The sequence below is a fragment of the Solanum dulcamara genome, chromosome 5 (genome assembly GCF_947179165.1).
Source record: "Solanum dulcamara chromosome 5, daSolDulc1.2, whole genome shotgun sequence".
Lineage (NCBI taxonomy): Eukaryota > Viridiplantae > Streptophyta > Magnoliopsida > Solanales > Solanaceae > Solanum > Solanum dulcamara.
In genome coordinates, this window is record NC_077241.1 from 62,470,720 (window position 1) to 62,481,183 (window position 10,464).

Below are 10,464 nucleotides of genomic sequence, written 5' to 3' on the forward strand. Positions count from 1 at the left end.
ACCCAGGGCAATTAGTAGTGAAAGAGGATCACACTTCATCAATAAAATAGTAAAGATTCTCTTGGCTAAATATGGGGTGAGACACAAGGTAGCTACAACTTATCATCCGTAGACCAGTGGACAAGTTGAGGTCTCCAATAGTGAGGTGAAGCAGATACTGCAAAAGACTGTTAATGCACAAAAAAGGAATGGGCAAAAAAGCTAAATGAGGCATTATGGGCATACATAACTGCTTATAAAACCCTCATCAGGATACTTTCATATTAAATAGGCTAAAGGGGTAACGAAGCAAGCTTGGATACGGTGGATCTGTAACAGGTATGTAAAGCTATTCCTCTTTTCTTTTGGCATGTCTTAGACATAAGTGATATATGATATGAGCTTTGGGGGTAATTCCATCCATAAAGCTCCGAGTATGATTCATGACTCTTATTTACTTCTTGACGATAAAACTCTTAAAGTAGTTGAGCTATTGCCCTCGAGACTTCTATATGTTGAATAGTAATTGGATGTATAAGCTCCTATTCCTAAGGACTCTACGATGACAAATGTCTCTGATTCTATAAGCGGTTTAGCATTATCTTGATACATGTTTATGATTTCTGAGGCTCCATTTGATATGGTCCCTAATGACATTCAAAGGGTATTTAATATGATTATCGCCGTTAATACTCAAGTGCGAGTTTATTCTACTTATTCTATTGAGTCTCAGATGATGATTTAATTTGCATATGGTTACTCACTACTCTGCTAGTACATGTTGTTATTACTTTTTTCATCGAGTCTCGGGCTGGGTATGTTATCGTGCACAGCTTTACTATATCTTCACTGAATCCCTTACTAGAGGCTCAGGTACGGTATAATATATGTATATGATGATATAATAATGCAATGATATAGTTATGGCACTGAGTCTCATAATGAGCCAGGTACGGTATAAGTGTATACTATTCTATTCCCCGAGTCCCTTGCTAGAGGGCCGGGTATGGTATATATATACATATGATGATATAATTGTAATACCGACTCCCAAAACAGGTCGGGTACGATATACGATGATGATATGCATGACTTCATTTCATAAGATGCAGGTACAGTGATTTATTAATTATTATACATGTCTCCTGACCCCTTTTTTCATATGTGATCTCCTTTGTGGTATTTTATTCTTTATATACTCAATACGTATTACGTGCTGACCACCTTTCTTTGGGGGGCTGTGTTTCATGCTTGTAGGTACAAACACACATTTCAAAGATTCACCAGCTTAGGATTTCTACTCAGTTATTTTAGAGTGCTCCATTGTACTAGAGCCTAGATTTTTGGTATTGATCTTTTTGATGTATATATTTGTTTAGTCAGGGGTATGGCGGGGGTCCTGTCCCGCCATATGATATTGTTGACACTCTTAGAGGTCTGTAGACATATGTGTGTGGATTGTGTGTAAGTTTTTTCAGCTACGTCTATACAATGTGTTGTGAATATTAATATGAAATAATGACATCATTGTCAGCTTGTGTGTTCTTTCATGATATGATTAGTGGTAACTCCTCGGGAGATAAATGTTAAGGATATATTTATATGAAGACATTATGACCCACTGGAGTTCTTATGTAAGTTATCATATTATTCATAGTTCAGCTCGACTATATCTGATAGGTATGTAGGCGGGTGTCCAGGTCAGAACCCAGTCATGGCCTACGGGTTTGGGTCGTGACAACAACAAGCCAAAGCAGTGGTCCCAACAGTTGAAGGGAGAAATGGTAGAGAACGTCCACAGGTTGGGTGAAGAGGCAATTCAAGAGGCTGTGGGGGGCTGTGGTAATGGTAGTACAGGTCGAGGAGCAGCCCAGCCAGGCAGGGAGGTTGTCCGTTAGGATGATCGGGATCAGTTTATATATTTCCAGGTAAGATCAATGTAGAGGCGTCGGACGTAGTTATTATAAGTACTATTCTTGTTTGTGATCAGATGACTACTATTTTGTTTGATCTGGGTTTCACTTATTCTTATGTGTCTATGAAATATGCCTTGGTTTTTTGTTGCACTGTGTGATATATTGGATGCCCCTGTTCGTGTTTCTACCCCTGTTGGAGAGTCATTCATAATCACACATGTGTATCGTGCTTGTTCTGTTGTATTTATGGGATACCAGACTTGGGTTGACTTAGTGATCCTAGACATGATAGATTTTGATATGATCTTAGGCATGACTTGGTCCCCATACTTTTTTGTACTTAATTGTAATGCAAAAATTGTGGCTCTACAAATTCGAGGAGGGAATGGTTAGAGTGGGAAGAGGTGTACAAGCCTAAGCCAGCTAAGGTCATATCCTTTCTCCAAGCTCGAAAAATGGTGGGGTAGGGTTGTTTGGATTACTTGTCCCATATCTAGAATGTGGAGGTAGAGTCTCCTACTATTGAGTGTATTTAAGTAATGTGTGAATTTTTGGAAGTTTTCCCTTCAGACTTGCCTGGTATGTCTCTTGACCTATATTTAGGTTTCTGCATTGACCTAGAGCCGGGTACCCATCTAATTTTCATTCCTCCCTACCATATGACTCCGGAAGAGTTGAGAGATCTTAAGACATAGATTTAGGAGCTTCTTGACAAGGGGTTCATTTGTCCTAGTGCTTCTTCTTGGGGTGCTCCGGTGTTGTTTGTCAAGAAAATGAGGTAGTATGAGAATGTACATTGTCTACGGACAACTGAATAAGGTCACCATCAGAAATAAATACCCTTTCCCTCATATTGATGACCTGTTTGACCAGTTACAAAGTGCTTCAGTCTTCTCAAAGATTCATCTCAGGTCTGGGTATCATCAATTGAAAATTAGGCCCAAAGATATGCCAAAACAGCTTTTAGGACTAGGTTATGTCCTTTGGGTTGACCAACGTACCTACAACCTTCATGAGTTTGATGAATAGGGTGTTCAAACCATTCTTGGATTCATTCGTAATAGTTTTAATAAATGATATATTGGTGTATTCAAAAAGTGTACAGGAACATGTAGATCATCTTCGAGTTGTGTTGGAAGTTTTGGGAAGACAAATGTTGTATGCACAATTGTCTAAGTGTGAATTTTGGCTGCCTTTGGTTACGTTTTTAGGTCATATTGTTTCAAAAGAAGGGGTAATGGTGGACCCACAAAATATTGAGTCAGTTAAGAATTGGGCTAGGCTCAGCTCTGTGATCGAGGTTAGAAGTTTTGTGGAGATGGCCAGTTACTATCGTCGATTCGTGAAAAACTTTGCTTCTATTGCTACTCACTTGACCAGGTTAACGAAAAAGGAAGTGCCATTCGAGTGGACCGACAAGTGTGAAGAGAGCTTTCAAAATCTCAAGACTCTTCTAACCACAACACCAATTCTAACCCTGCAGGTCAAAGGTAAAGATTTTATTATTTATTGTGATGCTTCACATTCCGGTTCGAGTGTTGTGTTGATTCAGGATAAGAATGTTATAGCATATGCTTCGTGATAATTGAAAGTGCATGAGAGAAACTACCCAACTCATGACTTGGAGTTAATAGTAGTAGTGTTTACATTGAAAATCTAGAGACATTATCTGTATGACGTCAAGTGTGAGGTTTTCACGGATCACCGCAGTTTACAACATGTGTTCACCCAGAAAGACTTGAATTTGATACAACGAAGGTGGATGGAGTTTCTTAAGGACTATAATGTCACTATGCAGTACCATCTAGATAAGGCTAATGTGGTAGTAGACGCATTGAGCTGAAAACCGGTGAGCATAGGCAGTTTAGCTGTTTGGGGGCTTTTAAGCGGCCCCTAGATAGAGAGATTCAGGCCTTGGAAGCCAGTTTTATGAGGCTACACTTCTCAGAGAAAGGTTGGATAATGCCTGGAGTTGATCTAAGACCCAATTTTATAGAAAAGATCAAGACCAAGCAGTTTGAAGATATTAACTTAAATGAAATTAGAGGAAAAATGTTGATGGGCAAGGCTCAAGACTCAACACTTGATGCAGATGGGGTGCTTCAGTTTAGGGGAAGGATTTGTATTCCCCTGGTAGATGGACTAATTTAGAATATTCTATCTGAATCTCACAGTTCACGATACTTTATTTACCTAGGAGTGACTAAGATGTATCAAGACTTGAAACGGTTGTATTGGTCGCATAGTATGAAGAAATACATCATCCACTATGTAGCCAAGTGTCAGAACTGCCAACAGGTGAAATATGAGCATCAAAGACCTATACGTTTGCTTCAAAGAATGCCCATTCCTGAATGGAAGTGGGAGAGAATAGCCATGGATTTTGTGGTGGGACTTTCCAAGACCTTGGGAAAGTATGACTCCATTTGGGTGGTGATTGACATGTTAACAAACTCAGCACACTTTATTCAGGTTAGAGTCGACTACAATGCACAACATCTGGCCAAGATTTATGTGAAAGAGATAGTAAGGCTGTACGGGGTGCCCCTTTCTATCATTTCAGACCGTGCTACACAGTTCACTTCCAAATTTTGGGGTAAGTTGCATGAATAGTTGGGTACTCAACTCACTTTCATCATAACTTTCCATCCACAGACAGATGGACAGTTAGAGAGGACTATCCAAGTGCTGGAAGATATGTTGAGGGTATGTGTGATAGGCTTCGGGGGATATTGGGACAAGTTTTTGCCGTTGTGTGAGTTCTGCTACAACAATAGCTACCACTCCCGTATTGATATGGCCCCATTCAAAGCCCTATATTTGAGGGGATGCAGGTCTCCCATAAGGTGGTTTGAAGCTGCAAAAGTGGAGCCATTGGGGGTTGACTTAGTGAGGCATGCTCAGGATAAGGTAAGAAGCATCCAAGCTAAGCTTCTAACATCTCAAAGTCGCCAGAAAGAGTATGCTGACCGAAATTAAGGGATATGACATTCAAGGCTGGTGAACAAGACTTCTAAAATTGTCACCCATTAAAGGGGTTATGAGATTTGGAAAGAAAGGGCAAACTCAGTCCTCGTTATATTGACCCTTTCAAAAATTTTGACTGTGTAGGGCCAGTGGCATACAAATTGGCCTTATCACCTATCTTGTCAGGGGTACACCTGGTGTTCCATGTGTCTATGCTGAAAATGTACCATGGAAATGAGGACTACATCATTAAATGAGACTCGGTGTTATTAGACAAGGAACTTTAGTATAAGGAGGAGCGAGTTGCAATTTTTAATCGTGATGTCCGAAAGTTGAGGACTAAGGAGATCAATATAGTTAAAGTACAATAGAAACATCGTTCGGTAGAGGAAGCTACTTGGGAGACTGAGAAACATATGCGAGATAAGCAGCCTCAACTGTTCGATGAAATAGGTACTACTCTATCTTTACTTTAGCTCTGTTTCCCTGGTTAGTCACTCGAGGACGAGTGATGGGTAAATTGATATCTATTATAATGGATTTGTCCTGTCATTAGGAATAGGCCAATGGGGAAGGGTTTCAGGCAAGAAAACTTTGGATAGTAACTTTGGAAAAACTTAGCCTAGGCCAGACTTGGACGAATTCTAATTCAAGTGAAATCTAGGGTAATCATGTAAATGATGGGAGGTCAAACCCCTAATATGATTGGATAGGATGATATCCAAAATGATACAGAGCATTTACGGCTTCGCAGAATAGCATTCGGGCGAGTAAAACTCCCGGAATCTAAGGTGGCATGAAGGTTATATTTTAATATATCTTTGAAAGAGGGTGTGTTGTGAAATGGGATCTTGGAGCACAAACTTCAAGCTCACTATTTTTGCATATCCTGCAGAGCAGGATTATTTTTCGTCATAGCGGGATGAGTTCTACTAGAGCGGGACAGTCGCGACTTAAATCATGACAAAGTCCAAAAATGGTCTTTTTCTATAAAATCAGTTTTTTGGACTTTGAGAAGCGACCTAGGGTGAATTCTATCAAGTTTTCACAAATTTTGATGCTTAAAGTAATAATTTATTCCCTAAATTCATACTCTAATTCCTACAATCTAGAAAATATGGTGGGTAATCATTGGAAGAGCATTTGAACTGAAAACCTATGGTGAAAAATAGATCTAGGTGAGGTTATGATCATGGATTTGTCCTAGGGTATAAATTGAGTTATATTTCATGATAGTTAGACTATTGTGTTGATCATTTATATGTATTTATTATTTTTTAGACCAAGAACGAGAATAATGAACCTAGAAAGAGAAGACTCTTGCATTGTAAAGTTGTTGAAGCGTGAATTTGAGATAGGTGATGGTCTAGTTTCTCATATTTTTTTCATATACTTGTTAAATTGCTTCATTTTATGCATGTGTGTATATGAATAGGGAAAAATGCTAGATTAGGTGTGAAATGATCACTTGTTGGCTTGTTTTGTGATGAACCTCGTCTTGGTGATATAAATACTTTGAATATTAAATGTATTTGTGATTGTGGTATGCTTGGATCGGGTGTCACGTTCTGACACATATTTGGATCGGATGTCACGTTTCGACACAATATATTTAAATTGGATGTCACGTTCCGACACATTGAATCGGATGTCATATTTTGACACAAAGTTGATTGTTTGTAGGTTCCTTGAGAAGACCTTTGTGTGAAATTATAGCATGTGGAGGATATTGAGTTGTGATATTGCTGAAAATAGTTGAACTTGAGATTAGCTGACTTATTCTGTATATACATATGCCTATTATGTTGAATTTACTTGTCTATGATATGCTTACTAGCTAACCGCGTGATCCTACCTATATACCGTTGTTTTGTGTACTGATAATACTCTTGCTCTGCCTTTTGTTGAGTACAGAACATATTTAGCCGACTGCGGAGAGACCTTATTTAGAAGAGTAAAAACTTGTTCGAATTCCAAGGGTGAGTTATTCTTTCATGCTGCCGTGGACTTCCTTGTTAGTCTCAGTTCTTTTTTTGGGAGTCATATGTTCGGACTTTGTTTAGTATTTTGACTTCTTTTTTTAGAAGTGTTTTCCTTTACTTACTTTGACATTTGTTAGAGTTTTGGTATGAATAACTTACAGTTCTTTAGATGTATTTTCTTCTGAATATTTTGGGTTGATAACTAGGCGTTTTTGAGTTTATGGAAATTCAATATTTATTCTTGATTTAAAGTTACTTCCACATCGTTAAGATTGAGTATACTTTGTGATTGCTGTTTTTGGGCTATTTAGGATGATTCTTCCACCGGAGAGTTAGATTAGGTGTTAGTCATGGTGGGTCGGAGTCGTGACAAGATTCTTGCTGGAAAGATGGTCTCAATTAAGGCGATGCGTTATTTACCTTTTATTCCTATATTAAAGAGGTTGTACGCATCGATGAGGTCTGCCCCACACATGAGATGATATCGTGAATATAGAAGGCTGACGGATGTCTTGTCTCATCTATCTGCTGGAGAAGCATGAAAGCATTTTGATAACATGGATCCTGATTTTGCTAGTGAAGCAAGAAATGTTAGATTGGGGTTGTGTGCAGATGGCTTCACACCATTTTCTAATGCTGCCTCGCCTTATTTTTGTTGGCCTGTATTTCTTACCCGATATAGTCTTCCTCCTAAAATGTGCATGACAAGTTCGTACATTTTTTAAGCTGTGTTATTCTGGGTCCTCGTTGTCCTAAAATTTTGACTGACTTTTATCTACAATCATTGATAGATGAGCTTAAATAATTGTGGTTTGAAGGTGTAGTGACTTATGACATATCGACTAAGCAGAATTTTGTTATGTGTGCTTCTTTAATGTGGACTATTAATGATTTTTTGGTATACGAGATGTTGTATGGTTGGATGATAGATGAAAAGCTAGCTTGTCCACATCGTATGAAAAATAGTAAGGCATTCACTTTAAAACATGGAAGAAAAAAAATGATTTGATTGTCATTGTCAATTCTTGTCAATGGACCATGAATTTAAAAGAAGAAAAATGCATTTAGGAAAAATAAGATTGAAAATGACCCCACACCTCCATTGCTCACAGGGCATCAAATTTGGGACAAAGTTTCTCAATTGCCTAAAGTTACAGAAGCTTCACCTTCTAGGCTTCCCGGATATGGTGTTGAACATAATTGGATCAAACAGAGCATTGACAATTTGTTTAACACAGTGATGGATGTTAAGGGGAAAATAAAAGACAATGCAAAAGCTAGAATGAACATAAAGGAATATTGTAGGAGAAAGGAGTTGTGGATGCAAGAATTACAAAATGGTAAAATAGTTAAGTCTAAAGCCAGTTTTTCATTCATATTGGATGAGAAACGCGAAATTTGTGAGTGGGTTAAAAATTTGAGGATGCTGGAGGCCTATCTTTCGAATTTAGGAAAACGGATAGATATGAATAAAGGAAAGTTGATAGTTATGAAAAGTCATGATTGTTATGTATTCATGAAAATTTTAATTCCCATCGCTTTTAACCATTTACCTGATAAGATATGAAAACTAATCACTGAGATAGTCTTTTCTTTAAAGATTTGTGTTCATAAAAGTTGTTTCATAGTAGTTTAGACAGGATGTAGAAAAATATTCTTGTTATTACTACTAAGTTGGAGAAGATCTTTCCATGTAGTTTATTTGATGCGATGGAGAATCCTCCAATTCACCTTGTACAAGAGGCCCACCTTGGAGGTCCAGTTCAAACAAAATTGATGTATTTATTTGAGAGTTAATGTTATTCTTTATATTCAATAAGTTATTTTTTCTTATATATGCTATAATTATTAGCTAAATATAACAATTATATACATATAGAAAAATTGACAGTAGCAAACAAACAATTAAGCAAAGGAGAAATAGGCCCAATCACAATGATGAAGGTGATACGATCCTTTGTTTCTCTCGATATCAATTTTTAATCAAAATGGTCGGGGATTTAAAAAGCGTGGAAAGCGAGTCTTCACTAGTATGGAAATGCAATCAGTTGTGACATATATTATGCTTAATTGTTATCACAACCCAATCCACCGGGTCTTGCGGGCACCCACACTATACCTTAAGTTGGAGGACCCTTAACCATTCTAAGAAAACATTGCGGAATTAAAGTCAAACTTAAGTATTTAAGCCAAAATTTTAAAAAAATATTATTTTTAACACTAGCATATACAATTATACCAAAAATCCCAAGGATACTAGTCTAAATAGGTACAAGATCTCTACAAAAACATGATACAACACAAGTGAAAGACACAACTCCAACCATAGGAATGTAAAAGTAGGAGATGTCGGAAGATCATCTTCGCCCTCGCCTAAGAAACTCCACTGACCCTGCAATCAAACTATGCCAAGTGGCATAACAAGAGTAGTATCAGTACCAATAACATGTACTGGTAGGCATCATCGTACAATCTCATACCTTACAAATAGTATATGAATAGCAAAATATGAGAGATAATACTAATTAAACTTTATTAACTTGTCCACCCCATTCAGTAGGTACACTCCTTACTCTAACCCTTAAGGAGTTTACCACTCCATGCTCCAGAGATTCACTACTCATTCTAGTTATAATTTATGATCTGTGGGTTACGAGCCCACCTTACTATTGTTCAATCACCCCAATAGTCTTCACCTGCCAACCTTAACCGCTCAATGATTTAACCCAGCCACCACTAGTTTTGGTCCAATTGTCTCACCACATAGGGCCTAGCCATTCCACAACCACACTTCCACACTAACCCAGTCATAGGTAACCACTACTAATACCACAATTACTCGTGGACACCTTAATGATAAAACTGTCTGTGAACAAGCAACTTCCACCTCTAAGACTATGAATATAGAATACTTCATATAACACATATGTCACACCAATCCTAATACAACCCATCCTCTTACCACAGTAAGTTTATAAATACTCGCATCTCTTTATAACTAACACACCTCAACTCAAGAGTTTCTTCATAGGTCCTTAATCCATGGTTCATTTACCCCTAACCTTATTATTTCATGAAAATACAACTATAATCAGGTCCTCTCATGGGACCATCTATACATACATACTTGGCCTTCTCAAGTGACCCAATCTAGTTATATTTGTGTTGAAACATGATACCCAATTCAAGAATATGTTAGAATGTGACACCCAATCCAAATACATGTCGGAACGTGAAACTCGATCCAAATATGTATCGGAACCTAACACCCAATCTAGTTATGAAAACAAACCACAACTATCAATGATAGATCACATTATATCAACAGAACAGATTCGTCACAAAATAAGCCGACAAGTGATCAATTGTATAAAGACTAACATGTTTCCCTTATCTGTACACATCTATGCATATCATAAGTAACTCAATACATACATATGAAAATTCCAGAATAAACCATTGCCTACACTACCAAACCTGTCAAGTTTATCTTCAATACCCACTTGCTCTACATTTCTGTAGACACTACTATGCCCGTTACAAATTAGCCATCTGTACACAGTAATATCACCAACCATAAACCTTTCCTGTCATTATAGCGTTTTTTTTCCCAGGTCACA

General features: G+C 37.7%; 1 long non-coding RNA gene across 1 annotated transcript; it reads left to right on the forward strand.

The window, feature by feature from the left end:
- Positions 1–272: 272 nt before the first annotated feature.
- Positions 273–1,518, forward strand: LOC129888357 (uncharacterized). The gene is made up of 3 exons (XR_008766639.1): positions 273–318; positions 1,039–1,091; positions 1,237–1,518. It is a non-coding gene; the product is annotated as an uncharacterized LOC129888357 (long non-coding RNA).
- Positions 1,519–10,464: the final 8,946 nt, after the last annotated feature.